The following is a 16548-nucleotide window of genomic DNA, read 5'->3' as shown; positions in this document are numbered from 1 at the left end:
TTCTTTTATTTCATTCATAATTTTTTTTGCAATGCTATTATGAAAAATTCTTTAAAATGTTTGTAATACATCCCTGTCAGTCCATCCTGGTGCTTTGTCCTTTTTCATTTTTTTTAATTGCCTGGGAGATTTCTTAAATTGTTATTATTTACTTTTTAAAAATTCTGTGTTCTGGCATAAACTTTGTGGCTGGGATGTCTTTTAGATATTCTCTTATTCCTTTTTCTAAGACAGGCTTCTTTTTGTATAATCCTAAAGAGCATTGATAAATTGTTCTCGTATTTCTTTTTCTGAATATGTAAATTGATCTCTTTTCTTTACACGTTATTACTCTTTTTTCCCCCTCCTTCCTAAGACAGTACGCCAACTATCTGCAAGGTTTGTTCACAGGTTCAAAATGCCTTTTAGAAATCTTAATTTATTTCTGTACCTCTTCCATTTCTAATATGTCTAATTGGCTTTTGAATTATCTAGTGTGTTGGAGTTTTGGTTTTTATTTTTAAATTTTTATTTCAATTTACAGATACATAAACATATAAACTATATTTATTTATGTTAAAAATCATACATTTACATACATTATATAGAACTTACTTAAAATTACTTTTAGTGTTTGATATTTAATACTTCACTTCTATTTAAATACCCTTTCTATCTTTTCCATCTGTCGTCATATCTTAGCCCGCTTGCGAGGAGGGCAGAATATAAGTTGAAAGTAATAAATAAATAAATAATATCATTTTCATTATAAACCATATCTTACCTAAATCTTTCTTTTTATCATTCTCTGTTTTGATTTAATTTTATTCTTGATTTTGAGCAATACAGTTTTTAAAAACTTTCCATTTTTCTTGAAATTCTGCAGTGGGTCTATTATGAATGAGAGATTTTAACTCTGCCATTGTCGTATATTCATTCAATTTATTCCTCCATTCCTTCAAGTCTGGATGTTTTGGTGTAGTGGTTTGGTGTAGTGGTGTAGTGGTTAAGTGCGCGGACTCTAATCTGGGAGAACCAGGTTTGATTCCTCACTCCTCCACTTGCACCTGGCTGGATGACCTTGGGCAAGCCATAGTTCTGATGAGAGCTGTTCTTGAAAAAGAGCAGTTTCTGTCAAGAGCTCTCTCAGCCCCACCCACCTCACAAGGTGTCTGTTGTGGGGAGGGGAAGGGAAAGGAGTTTGTAAGCCGCTCTGAGACACCTTTGGATAGTGAAGGGCGGGGTATAAATCCAATCTCTTCTCTTCTTCCTCTTCTTCTTCTTCTTGCTGCTTTTCATTTTGCTGTGAATATTACTCTTGCCACTGTTACCATATACTTAAATAATCCACTGTGTGTTTTTATAATATTACTTGGTAAGATATTTAAAAGCATACTTCTCAGGTCCATCGCAAACTTAAATTTTAATATGTCTGCATTTCTTCATGTATCTCTGTCCAATATTGTCTTGCTTTTTTGCATGTCCACCACATATGATAGAATGTTGCACCTGTATTCTGACATTTCCAGCACTTTTCATTATAATCTTTGTTTGATTTTGCTATATCTTTGGGGAAATATACAATCTAAAGAACATTTTATACCAGTTCTTCCTTAACATTTGACACAATAAACTTAATTGTTTTAATCCAGAGATTTTGCCACAGACTCATATGCATATTTTATCCAAACTTTTGCATCCAGTTTGTCATGCAATTTTTTACTTGCTTCATTCCAGTGTTGTATTGCAGTAACATTTTATACATTTTTCCTAATAGAGGTCTTGTTACTAGCATTCGGTTGCTGCCCACACAGCTCTTAAATTATGATAGAAGGCTTGATTTACAATTTTTGTGATTTTTATGGCATGAATGAATAAGAGACTTCACTTTTATTGAACGGGTGTTCTTTTAAAAATCTTTTCCAGATTTGCTTCCTTATACCGTTACAAAGAAAATCCTAGCAATGAAGAAGACCATCAGGCACTCAAGAAAAAAACTTAAATTCTTTTAAAACAAGATATTGAAAAACCTTGGCTTTTAACCTGTGATAAAACAAATATCCATGTTTTCTTCTAGGAAAAAACTATCTCCAATAAACTGATTTCTAAAGAGTTATTGTGATTCCAAGAAAAAAAATGTCCTGCACCTTGTAATCTACTTTTTGTATTTTTATAGTATACTTCAATTTTGTTAGTTGTTCACATTGTTTTCTAATTCTCTCATCCCAGTCCTATTGCCTTTTTCATTGGTTGTCTTACATTGTCTCACCACACGTGTCACCTACCTTGCGCCATGGTGAGAAAGACAAACTATAAAGTAAATAAATAAATAAATAACAAGCTGTTCATCAATTTAATGCAAAGATCTGCATACTAGTCCATCCAGACCACCTACTGCAAAGTGCAATGTCAAGCTTATCTTTGCTTTGAATGAGGAAATAATGATGCCATTAGTTACATGTATTACATGTATCTATTAGCCATCCAACTCTATGTATTGTAATCAAGTTCATTACTATTACTGGGTGCAAAAAAGAGATATTTCCAACTTCAAGTGTTTGCTATTTTGCCAATATAATCAGAGATAAATAAAATATTCTACCCCACATTGGGGGAAGCAGTGTGCAAGAAAAGGTTATGTTTTCCTGAACTTCCTTCACCCTACTCATTTCTCTTTCCAACAGTACAAACACCATATTATGTTATATAATTAATAAAGTCATAAAATTAGAAGCCATGTCTCCAGGTTAAGACCTATTGAAATTTTGCACCGAAAATCTTTCAGTTTCCACGCACTAATATTAAGATGGTTATTAAAAAGGCATTAGCTACTCAAAGTAATGCTTTCTTGTCATCTAACAATGACTTATCGACAGCTATCTTATGAAGGTAAGAACTTTACAACTCCTACAAGAGGCCCTTGTTCGTGCTTCAAAAGATAATCTGGTTATAAATGGATATTATAGAATCTCTCTTTGCTAGCATAATCTCTTCAAAAGCCTCCTGAACATTTTATCTAATTTCACATCTAGTGTGATATTTCAGCTGCAAGCTGGAAAATGCAGACACCCTAGTCTAATCGGGCTGTTTGCTTCCCTTTACAGGCCAAACATATCACTCAAGACTTAGTAGGATGCTTGCACTACAAAAAGGGGATGCTAGCTGGGAACCCATCTGTTTGGAATCTCAGATCTTAATTCAGCTTTGGCTTTTCTAATGAATATTTAAGCTAGTATTTTGTCCTTTTATGAAGTGTAACACTTGCATAACATGGTATTCAAGTTGAGGCTTTGTACAAAATTGCAATTGGTAGTTTCTTCTACAAGGTGAAAAATGCAACAGAGTTGTGAATTTTCTAACATGCCCTACAAAAAATAATCAAATAATTATACCAGGAAACAAAATATATTAATTGGAAGCCTTTAAAGCCAGTTAAATAAAACAGTTCAGTAGCTCCTTAAAGGCTAACAAAATATAGTCCAGCATAATTATTTATTTACAGTATGAACACATATGAAGCAGCCTTATTCTGAATTAGACCAAAGGTCCATCAAATTCAGTATGGTCTACTCTCAAGACTGGTAGTGCCTCTCCAAGGTCTCAGGTACAGGTCTTTTATATCACTTATTGTTTGGTCTTTTTTAACTGGAGGTGGCAGGGATTGAACATGGGACCTTCTGCAGACAAAGCAGAAGCTCTTCCATTGAATCACAGTCCCTCCCCATATAAGCTTTCATGAATTACCCCTCACCTTGTTAGATGCATTAAATGTATATGCATCAGGCAGATGTATTCATGAAGACTGCAAACAGAAACGTAGAGGGGGAAAGTGAGAGATATTACAAAGAGAGGTCAGATTTTTAAAAGCTCCATCTGTAATCAATGCACACAGAGTGGATTAGCTTCTCTTTGTTACATTGCACCCCATCATCACCCACCTTTCTGTCATTTGCAGCCTTTAATATAAACACTTCAGCAATGGGTATACACTTCATACATCTGATGAAGTACATTCTTATGCTGTGAAGTACACACCATAAGAAAGTTCATGCTGGGATAAATGTTGTTAGTCTTGCCACTGGATTCCTGTTTTATTTTGCTGCTGCAGACCAACACAGCTATCCAATCTAGACTCAGGGGTCATTTCGTAGAAAAAGAGCTAGGGGAACTCATTAGCATAACTCATTAGCATATGCCACACCCCCTGAAATCATTGGAAGTGTGTCATAAGGCCACACCCCCTGACATCACCGGAAATATGTCATAAGGCCACACACCCCGCCCTCAACGGTCCCAGCCGCCACCGCCGGCCTTGCAGCTCCACTGCCGAGCCCCATGAGGGGCCCGGCGGTGGACCTGCAAGGCCGGCGGGAGTGCAAGGAAGCCCTGCGAAGGCCCTCCCTGGCTCCAGGCAGGCAGGGGTGGGGAGAGGCTGGGAGGAAGCAACTTACCCCCCTCTTCTCCTGCCTCCTCCTGGCTGAATGAGGGCCGGAAGCGGGGTGGCCGGAAGCAGGGGGCGGGGCTTCATCATGTGCCCCGCCCCCCGGTACCTCACCCGGGGGGACTGCGTTCCCCCCGAAATGACCCTTGTCTAGACTTAAAATCTGTGGCTCTCAATATGTTACACAGACCTTGTATGGGAAAATGGCATTTTAAAAACTGTTAGAAGAATGGATTATTACTGAAATCTGGTGCCAGACGAGGGGGCCATTTAACCCCTTTCTCCTCACTGCACTCCTCTTCCATGGTGCATTTTGTTCACAAGGCTCCTCCAACTGTCACAGAGGTTTTCTGGAACAAGTACCAAGCTGCTGGAGGAAGCAGAATACTAGGAAGGATCTGTTCCACCAACTTTCTCTGTTTTTCCACTAGACCCAGAGTGTGGGATGTGATAAGAGAAGCTTAAACCATTCCATATCTTATTTCACAATATTTGTATACATACCGAGCTATTTCTTAACTATGCTAACAAGCATAGCATGACTTTCCCCTTCCTTTAATATTCTCATTTATTATCTCCAACCTTGGCACGATGCCCTTTTTCAATCTTTAAAGCAAGTGCAGTTTAGAAGCCAACAGTCTGAAACTATTCAAATTTAGTCAGAGATGCCTTATAAGCCGTCAAAGAGTCACAGCACTTTATAATGTTTCATAATGCAGGCAGTTTGTGGCTGCCAACACAGAACTCCATACCAAAAAGAAAGATCCACCATCATTTCTGAGGATGTTTTATAGACACACACCACTCGCCAGCAATATACCAAGAAAACACTGGAGCAAAAACCGGAGCAACAGGTTTTGCTTTTTCTAAAATCTCTAGTCAAAATTCTCACACAAATTTCTCACATGCCCAACTGTGGAAAACTGGAGACTCAGCTATGTCTATATATCCTATCTCTGTATATCCCTGTCAAATAAGAAAGACATTTTAATTTGCTCCAAATGTCTTCTTTTGCCAGCAACAGAAATACATGAAGAATAGAGATTATATGCATATATAAAACAATAATGAGCATGAATTCCCGCACACACAAAAAATCACAGCATGTATGACCTGACCAAGCAAAGTTATAACAAGATTGACTTATGCTACCAAGAGTATTGCAGTTGACATGAAAATCAATTCATGACCGGAGAAGGATTTATCACTGAATGTATTAGCTTTTCATGTATTGACCTACATTTAATTTTATAATGTATCTCTGAACTCTGAACCACCACAGTCAATCTATGTTCCCTTGGGATCGATTTAAGTGTCAATAATGTGTTCACACCTTTTGCTTACAAAGACTAACTGCTGCTTAATATTTAGCAATTCACATTTCATTAATATGTGAAATACAACCCATCTTAAAAATGCTAGGCCAGCATCCTTTTAGACCAATGGATCTTGGATTTGAAGGAGACCAGTGCCTCAGCTGAAGAATCTGCACTGATACTGAAAAGGGTGATGTGTGTGTGAAAGGAGAGATCCACAGAATATTTTGTAGCAAGATGTCTTAGATCATCTTGCGAAAGACAGCTTAAAATTTGTCCATAGTACTTACATTGAACTTTCTTAGCATACTCAAGATTAATAGAGAGGGCGGTGGCGATACAGTTGCAGAGCTTTCTGGATTACACTTCCAAGCTGGATTCCTTCCAGTCCAGCTTCCGCCTGGCTCACAGAATGGAGACAGCACTGGTCGCCCTCACAGATGACCTCCGGAGGCATCTGGATCGGGGCAGGACGGCGGTTGTTAGATGTTGTTAGATTTGTCAGCAGCGTTCAACATGGTCGATCTTCAGCTGCTCACCCATTGCCTGGATTCGGGGGCTGGCCTTGCAATGGCTTGTCTCCTTTCTCCAGGGTCAGGGACAAATGGTGGCACTTGGGGAGAAGCAGTCCCGAAGGCACCCACTGCTTTGTGGAGTGCCCCAAGGGGCAGTACTCTCCCCAATGTTATTTAACATCTATATGCGCCCCCTTGCCCAGATTGCCCGGAGTCATGGGCTTGGGTGTCATCAATATGCAGATGACACCCAGCTCTATCTGTTGTTGGGTGGTCAGTCTGGCTCTACCCCGGAAGATCTGGACTGAGCGTTGCAGGACGTGGCGAGATGGCTTAGGCTGAGTCGGCTGAAATTGAATCCGATGAAGGTGGAGGTCCTTTGCCTAAATCGGAGCGGTCCGAGGTTAGGGGCCCCACTTCCAGCCTTTGGCGAGGCGCCGTTGGTGCCAGCGCCGTGGGTCCGGAGTTTGGGATGCTTCCTTGACAATGGGGGCCCAGGTAGCAGCCACTGCCAAGGCAGCCTTCTACCATCTTTGGCTGATTAGGCAGTTGGTCCCCTTTCTCGAACACGATGATCTGGCTTCAGTGATCCATGCTATGGTCATCTCAGGGCTAAACTACTGTAATGCTCTCTACATGGGGCTGCCCTTGGGGCAATTCCAGAAGCTGCAGCTGGTGCAAAATGCGGCAGCCAGGCTGTTGATGGACCTCCCCAGGAGGGAGAACATCCAGCCTGTGCTGAAGTGATTGCACTGGCTTCCAATAGCGTTCTGGATTCGCTTCAAGGTGCTGGTTTTGACCTTTAAAACCCTAAATGTTTTGGGGCCTGCCTACCTGAGGGACCGCCTTTCCCCATATGTTCCCCCAAGAGCACTGCGATCGGGAATGCAAAACCGTCTGGCCCCCTTGGGTCTAGAGACGCCAGGTTAGCGGTAACTAGGACCAGGGTGTTCTCCCTGGTGGCGCCAACGCTGTGGAACGAGCTCCCTCATGAGATCAGAGCTCTACGGGACCTCCAGCAGTTCCATGGAGCCATTAAAACGGAACTGTTTCACCAGGCGTTTCAATAAGAACTGATTATGCCAGTGGTGTAGCACTAGCACTTTATCATAGGATGTATTAGCTGGGATTTTATGGAACTGTATTTTATATTTTGTAATTGTTGGTTTTAACTGAATGTTGGTCTTAAATTGCTTGTAAGCCGCCCTGAGCCACTTTGGAGGGAGGGTGGGGTAGAAATTTAATAAATAAAATAAAAAATAAAGATTAGGCAGTTCACACACAGACGCCCTTCAAGGAGCATCATCATAGCACATACCATGGTGCAAACCTAAAACCAAGTACTATGATAGATTGAAACACCTTCCTATCCCTGACTCCCTCGCTCATACGTATCTCACAGGGTCACTGTAAGGATAAAATGGAGAACAATGTAATCCCCTTTGGGTTCCCATTGGGAGTAAAAGGAGGAGTATAAATGAAGTAAAGAATAAATAAATTGATATTTAAAGTAAAGTGAAAAAACCTTGCGATATTTAAGACAATATGAAGCAGACATTAAAAAATGGGAGAAAATCGCAGATAAAAACTTTTCATAACAGGTATCATCTTACATACACACCAGGCAAATGTGAAAACACAATTTGGTGAAAATATAAGTCCTCCTGGATCAGACCAACTGCAAACTTTGTCCAACATGGTGTTGACCATAATTGCCATACAGATGCCCCCAGAAGATCCACAACAAGGACATAGAGATCTAAGCCTTGTTTCTGCCCCCTAGTAAGTATTCCACACAGATCAGCCACCATGTTTCATAAACACTGATAAACCTATCCTCTATTAATTTGTCTGACAACATTTTAGCAGCAAACTAGAAACTATCATGATATTCCATTGTATCAAGCTGAACAAGTTCACTACGCATTGTAAATTCATTACACTTTAAATGAAAGCGAGTCTCTAAACACTGGGTTGGATCCAGACTAAATTTCCCAGTGGCAGAATTTATATTTTCTTCATTCCTCTTCCAACTGATCTCCATATAATGCTGCCATTGAGAACTAGGGGACCCTGAGGAATGACATACGGTGGATCTGCAGCAGGAAGGGGGAATTGGAGAGTACTTCCAGTTTAGTGTGGAACCAATCTGTTATCTAATTGTGTGATGCCCTTCTTCAGATAGCACAATCAAAACTGTACATTAATCAAATGTGGTCACACTACAGATCGTATTATACCAGCTTTTTTAAATTTTCAGTCCCTTTCCTAATGCTTCCTAGAACAGAATTTGTCTTTTTTCATCAGTTGATACAGTGAGTGAACTTGAGACTCCATGCACGTCTTCTAGTCATATTATGGATCATTTCAGCCTGCTCAGCCCAGAGGAAGCCAACAAATTGCTCCTAACTGTATGCCCTACCACGTGCTCCCTTGATCTGTGCCCTTTGTGGTTAATTAAAGCCAGCCACAAGGGGTTCCAAGGTACCTTGCGGGAGATCATCAACAAGTCCCTCTTGGAGGGGCTATTCCCGGAGGCACTTAAGGAGGCAGTGGTGCACCCTCTCTTGAAAAAGCCATCTCTGGACCCAGCCAAATTGGCTAACTATCCGCCGGTTTCCAACTTGCCCTATTTGGGCAAGATAATAGAGAGGGCAGTGGCAACTCAGTTACAGGGCTTCTTGGGTGATGCTTCTGTCTTAGATCCCTTCCAGTCCAGCTTTCGCCCAAGCCATGGGATGGAGACGGCACTGGTCACCCTCACAGATGACCTCCGGAGGCATCTGGATCAGGGCGGATCAGCAGTGCATTTGCTATTCGACCTGTCAGCTGCATTCGACACGGTTGACCATCAGCTACTGATCCACCGCCTCACTGACACTGGAGTCCAGGGACTGGCCTTGTAGTGGCTCGCTTCCTTTCTCCAAGGTCGGGGACAAAGAGTGGAACTGGGGGCTCAGCTGTCCCAAAGGCACCCACTGGAATGTGGAGTGCCTCAAGGGGCAGTGTTGTCCCCGATGCTCTTTAACATCTATGTGTGCCCTCTTGCCCAGATCGCCCAGAGGAATGGGCTGGGATGTCACCAGTATGCGGATGACACCCAGCTCTATCTGTTGTTGGGCAGTCAGTCTGACTCCAAACTGTTAGATCTAGGCCGGGTGTTACAGGCTGTGGCTGGTTGGCTTAGGCTGAACCAGCTGAAACTGGATCCGATGAATCCGGAGGTCCTGTGCCTGAGTTGGGGCGGTTTGCGGTTAGGAATCATGCTCCCAACCTTCAATGGGGCTCCACTGGTGCCAGTGCCGGAGGTTAGGAGTCTGGGCATGCTCCTAGATGCCTCCCTAACAATGGAGGCCCAGGTAGCAGCCACGGCCAAATCGGCCTTTTACCACCTTTGGCTGATTAGGCAGCTGGTTCCCTTCCTCAAACACAACAACTTGGCAACAGTGATCCATGCGATGGTCACCTTGAGACTGGACTACTGTAATGCCCTCTACATGGGGCTGCCCTTGTCTTAAATCTGGAAGCTGCAGCTGGTGCAAAATGCCACAGCCATGCTATTGATGGGACTCCCTATTCGGGACCACATCCAGCCTGTGCTAAAGGCATTGCACTGGCTGCCTATAGCATACAGGATTCATTTCAAAGTGCTGGTTCTTACCTTTAAAGCCCTTTATGGCCAGGGACCGCCTTTCCCCGCATGTACCCCAGAGAGCACTGTGATCAGGGGCCCAGAATTGGCTGGCCCTCCCAAGTCTCAAGAAGGCTAGGCTAGTAACTTTTTCGGTGGTAGCTCCATTCTGGTGGAATGAGCTCCCAGAAGAGATCAGGGCCCTGCAGAACCTCCTGCAATTCCGCAGGGCCTGTAAAACGAAGCTCTTCCACCACTTTTGGAGCTGCTGCCACCACTAACAACTGACAATTTGAGACGGGAGAGCCCTGCCCCCCCCTGGGATTTCTAACTACAGCCTGAGCCAGTCACCTAAGACGATCTCAGAAGATCGAAGAGCTGACTGCGAAGAGAGAGAATTCTGTAACAATTACTGCTGTGAAATTACTGAACTTATTGATACTAGTCAGGGCTCTAGTCGGGGGGGAGCTCTCAGGTACGGAGCTCCGGAAGAGAACCTCTAGGGGTCGGGGCGGTCACGTGGTGAAGCCCCGCCCCCTTCTTTACCCCGCCCTCTGCTTCGATCCTCATTCCGTTTGGGAATGAGGATGAAGCAGGAGGGTAAGTAGCCGGGCCTTCTGACACACTTCCGGTGATGTCAGGGGGTGTGGCCTTCTGTCACTTCCGGTGATGTCAGGGGGCGTGGCATATGCAAATAAGTTATGCTAATGAGTTATGCTAATGAGCTCCGGCAGCTCTTTTTCTACAACAAGACCCCTGATACTAGTAATTTATTACATTTATGGTTTTTAAATTGCTTAATTGTTTAATTTTTGTTGTTAATCAATTTTATGTGTATTGTTGAAATTTTAGGTGTTTTATGTAAGCCGCCCTGAGCCAGCCTCGGCCAGGAGGGTGGGATAGAAATTTAATAAATCAAATCAATCAATCAATACTTTCACTGAGCTAGCCACCCAAAATCTCTTTCCTGATCAGCCACTGCCAGTTCAGGTCAATCAGCATATAAGTAAAGTTAGAGTCCGAGTTCCTAACCACTACACCAAACTGGCTCTCTAGCCACCATCCCACATAGGATTTTTCCCTTCCATCAGAATTTCCATTTCCCATCTACCTCACTACACCAGGGTTTCCAGTGGGAAAATTAAAAAGTATATAAACTGGATTTCAGGGATAGAATCTGGGCATAAATATAATCCACTCAAGCTTGGATTGATCACTGAGGTAAAACTGACAGACACAGGGTGGTTTCTATGTAAAAATTATTTTAAAAAATAAACAAGCTGAGGTAAATATTAACAATGAATCAGGAGATGTATCTTGTAAGGTTTTATTCTGCACTTGTTTCAGAGAAAAACTCTTCCAGGCAGGTTAATATAATTTCACCAGAGCCCTCTGCTGCTACTTAGTTATGTCCCAGGCCTAGCAGAATTCCGTTGACCTACTATAACCCTTCAGTACTTTTAGTTTCCTCAACAAGAAACCTTAACCACAGATCTGATATCCCCTTAGAGCTTTACTTTACACTCCCAGACAGTGTTCCCTCTAAACTGAGTTAGTGTGAGCTAGCTCACAGTTTTTTAGCCTCTGGCTCACACATTTTTGTCTTCGCTCAGGAAGGATGGCTCCAGAGCAAACTAATTTATGCAGCAGCCAAATCGCTCACTAACAACTTTAATGCCGGCAGCTAACAAAGTAGATTTTTTGCTCACAAAACTCCACAGCTTAGAGGGAACATTGCTCCCGGTTATCCTAACCCTCAACCCTAACCACCTTTCTCAACCTTCAAAACCTAACTTTCCTACCCCATTACAATCTCCCCCTCAGTTCTTTAACTCAGTCCCCTTCCTACTGGCTGAATTTGAGCACTGTCTAGATTGAGTGCAGCGTCTGGTGCATATTTCTGAGCTCACCTGTCACAAGGAACAGTCCTCATCCCATGACTGTTAGCTCAGAAGGTTGCCAGATTTCATGCAACTAACTGCATGAAGTATCAGAAATGTAGTATCAGAAATGTCATGACTGGAACATGCATTTATTCAGTCAATTCATGTGAGGTAATTGAAGCCCCTCACTATTCCAAGATTTCCCACTTCAATCATTTCCTAACTAGTACTTTCATTTCAAAAATCAGCCTCAGCACTCTGGTTAGATTAGTGTTGCCAACCTCCAGTTGGCACCTGGAGATCTCCTGCTATTACAATTGCTCTCTCTCCAGGCAATCAAGATCAGTTGCCCTGGAGAAAATGGCTACCCTGGAGGGCGGACTCTATGGCGTTATATCCTGCTGAGGTTCCTCCCTTTCCCAAACCCCACTCTCCCCAGGCTTCACCCCCAAATCTCCAGGTATTTCCCAGCCCAAAGCTGACATCCCTAGGTTAGATAGGTGACAGTATGACCCAAGTTTTAAGTTACCTTTTAGGCCTTGGGTTGGCCTCTGACATTTTCCAGTTTATTTGACTCTATACTTTTTGGTATACAGAGCAACACTATTATTATTAAAGATTATTAAAATATGTATATCCTGACTTTTTTTAATTGTAATGGATTATTAGACAAATGAGGCCTTAATGACACTGGATAATAATTCTTTAGAGTATTTTGGGATTTGTGTGTCTAGAGTATTTTGGGATTGTGTGTGTGTAAACTATCAATGCGATTGACATAGAAATGTGCATTATCTGGTTTTGTTTTTCAGTTGGAGATGCTGGTTCTGGCCTTGGCATTTTTAATCCAAATTTATACATACATTTTTTTTAAAGTATACAGAGTACTAAGGGTTCCACTGTGCTTCACAAGAGTTACCAGAAAAGTAATGTTTAGAATTTCATGAAGCTGTATATTTTATATCTAAGGACATGCAGCTTCAAAATTTCGTTTCCATGGATACTCACTACATCACAATTGTAGCCTAAGGTTCCAATGTCAGTCACCAAATAATTTCTAAATATATGTAAAAGCTGCATTCTTCTTGTCCTAAAACAGCTATAGACCTGCAAAATTAAAGCTAGATGGGCACTTGCCCATCTGTCGAATTAAAAAAAAATTAACACAGGACACCCACCTAACAGTTAATGGGTGCATTTAGACAGGCCATTTAGTCTGCTTTCAGCACATTTCAGTAACAGATTTTATATCCACATTCATACACCCAACATCTGCACACCGTCCCCAGTCGTCGCTTTCCAGCTCAAACCCCCTTTAAAACGGAGTATTTTGTTACCATGTCCCCAAGTGGTGTTTTCCTGATTCTCCAGTTCTAGCTGCACTTTTCTGACGTCTGATGGCTTCTGCGGTGTCAAGCTACTTCCAGTTTAAACCCCCTCCTGACTCGAAAGCTGCCCGAGGCTCCCGCTTTTCACCCACCATTTTTTAATGCGTTGGCGGTGTGCGCATAGGCAGAGCTCCGACACTGTGCTTAGAAAACCGACATTTAAACGGTCACTTGTTTTAGCATTTAGATGAGTTCAGGATCTCACGGAGGCCATTTTTTGGGTCAAACATTTAAACGGAAGTCTTTTGTTGGAGGGGTTGGATTGATTTGCCCTGGTGGTTCTGCGCATGCGCCATGATAGTTCCCCCTCATTCTACAGTGGGGCACCTATGCACATGTGCAAACTGAGGGGGGGGGGATTTAAAAACCGCTGATGCATGCTCCCATGTATCAGTAGTGTAGACATCGGGAAGTGACGTGACTGCACAGTGAGGCGGGATAAGGGAGGTAAGTGTGATCGCGATTATCCAGAGCAAATATAATCCGGTTAGAACCGGAGCAGTTTAACCCGCTCTCAGCACGCCGTCTGACCGCACCCAATGACTGATATTTTTAGAACTGGTATACTAATGCTGTTAAAAATGAAGGGGATTTATTCTACTTTCCTTAATGTGGAAATTATTTGTGTTCAAAAACAAAAAAACAAAGTCATAACACAACTTGGGGATGAGGGAACAAGGAGGTAGCAGATTCTAAACTATAAAAAAAAGTTTTTATGGAAAAAGGGGGGGTCACACCATGTTTTAACCTAAATTGGTAATTAGATAGATTCAGATAATATGATTTGCATCAAACCAGGTAAAACTATTCTGAAATTTTATCACATTTGTTCTTCATTTTACATCTTTAAATAAGAACAGCTTTTCCTCTAGTGTCTTGATTAAAATGAAGATAGCAAGGGAAAGGTATCTCAGAGTGTTAGTCAGCTTCACATACAGCATTAACATTGTAAAGCTAGTGTAAATTTATTCCACACCACTAAATGATAACACAGTGGGTTACATATAAAAAATGTTGCTAGTTATACATGAAAGATCTTTCATACACCCAAGGGGGGGGGATGAAGACCATTTTTTTCTTCTGGCAAGAACTGCAAATCATTTCTTGTCATAGGTAAAATGCACAAATGTCCATAGTATCTGAGGAATAAGATATAATCTAACTTTAAAATGTACTTGGAAATGAAATCTACCCAATTAAAAAAAATAAACAATGGTCATTTATCTGCACTAATCAATGCATGTTTATTCTTTCAATGTGAAAATGTGCTTATCCATAAATAATACCTTGAACTTAAGAGAATATTGGCAGATGAAACAGGCAAATATTATAAACAGGTTTGTGTGAGCTATGATACAATCAAGAGAAAAGCCATCTAAAAGGAAAATTCCAGCTAAAGTTTCATTTCACTGTACTCCGACTTCTGTTCCCCTCCCTCCCTGTGGTTACTGGCCAAGGTCATCTCCCAGGCCTATTAATTAGCTCACACAACTTCACTGTGAATCTGTTAAGGGAGGGGGAAGCTTGTTCCTGTCTAGAATATTCCTTGGAGAAAGCCCTGTGATTGGTTGGGGAAGGTCAGGAGGTTATGGGCAGCATTTCCTATAAAATATAGCCTATGATGGAAGATAATGCCCTTTTCACCCCTTTTCCTTCACTTGCTGCCTGAAGACACTTGTTGTATGCTCTGGAATACCATGTTTAACTATAAGAACCAACATTGCTGCTGTAAGAATTACATAAATCAGCTAGATTAATTTTGTTGTGGGTTTTTTTTCTGTGCGCTAAGGCTGCCAGTGAACTATCTATATACTATTAGCCACATGTGGTCCCCATCTGTAGACAGCTAAATCTGCAGATCAGGGGCACATGGAGGCTAAACAGATTTTTCAAAAAAATCTGCATTTACAGAAATATCTGAAATGTTTAGATTGCCCCCAAATTAGAATAAAAAATGAACAATTTAAAAAGTGTTGTCTGCAATGCACTTACTTTGCTTCTGCAGAGGCTGGGAGCTCCATTGGAGCCCAGGAGCAGCTGCAGTGGAGTCCTGGAGTGGCAGCAGGTGTAGGCAGCCACTCAGGGCCCAGCCACTGCCACAGCAGACACAGGGAGCCACTCGGGGTCCAGCAGCCACAGTGTCATTCGAGGCTCAGAGTGGCTCCGATACACCGCTGCAGCGAGACCCCAAGGTGAGTAGTTGGGCCTGGACACCAGGGGTGTAGACTTTCCAATTTCCGGGGGGGGGGCTGGGGCTGTGCTAGGAGCAAGGGTGGCTGGAACCAGTTGCCCCCGGGCAGGGGTCTTTTCGTGGAAAAAGAGGTGCAGGAGCTCATTAGCATAACTCATTAGCATATGTCACACCCCCTGACATCACCGGAAGTGTGTCAGAAGGCCACACCCCTCTGTCATCACCGGAAATGTGTCCGAAGGCGACACCCACCACTCAGGCTCCACCCCCAAAAAATCTCCAAGGTATTCCCAACTCAAAGCTGGTGAACTTCTGCCATTATCATATCATATCACCACTGAGGGCTCTTTTGTGCTTTCTTGCACCAGTAAGAAGGGGTCTGGGTAAAAGTCGGATCTACATGGATCATCATGAATTCATATGATTTTTACATTGAAATGAAATAAAACCACAATAATACTGTAGGCCATGTGCAGGTCTATAGAAGGCACCACAAAAATCATAAATCCACAGATTTGTGGCACCACAAACATGTGAAAACATGATTCCAAAGCATGGATCCTCATGATTTCATATGATTTTTACACTGAAACGAAATGAAACCAACATCATACTGTACACCATGTCTTAGACTATAGGCACCACTACAAAAAACATGCCTCCACGAATCTGTGGTACCACGAAAGTGCAAAAACATGGTTCCAAAGCACGGATCCTCATGGATCCTCATGGTTTTTCAATTGTGTCACCCCAACATCACCATCAAATCACATATCATGTCCACGGGCACAGCTTGAACCACAGAAATCATGGATCCACAGCTTCGTGGCAACACCATGAAGCCAAAACATGTTTCTGAAGCACAGATCCCCATGGATCCTCAAGGTTTTTATACTGGGTCACTCCAAACACACCATCAAAACACATAACATGTCCATGCCAACTGCTTGAACTGCAAAAATCACAGATCCACAGCTTTGTGGCAACACCACTCTGCAAAAACGTGCTTCTGGAGCACGGACTCCTCTGGCGGAATGTCACTTTATATGCCCCCATTTGATTTGTCTCTGCACTCCAAAGGAAGAACTCCCCTCTTTAACAAACACACACCCTAAAATCCATTTTCATTAGCCTCTTTGTACACAGTCCAAACTTGGAGCTGAAGTTCATACCAGTTTCCCAGAATGAAAGGAATGCTGAAAAT

This window comes from Gekko japonicus, unplaced genomic scaffold (genome assembly GCF_001447785.1).
Source record: "Gekko japonicus isolate JY-2015 unplaced genomic scaffold, Gekko_japonicus_V1.1 scaffold1025, whole genome shotgun sequence".
Taxonomy (NCBI): domain Eukaryota; kingdom Metazoa; phylum Chordata; class Lepidosauria; order Squamata; family Gekkonidae; genus Gekko; species Gekko japonicus.
Note: the sequence above shows the minus strand (reverse complement) of the source record.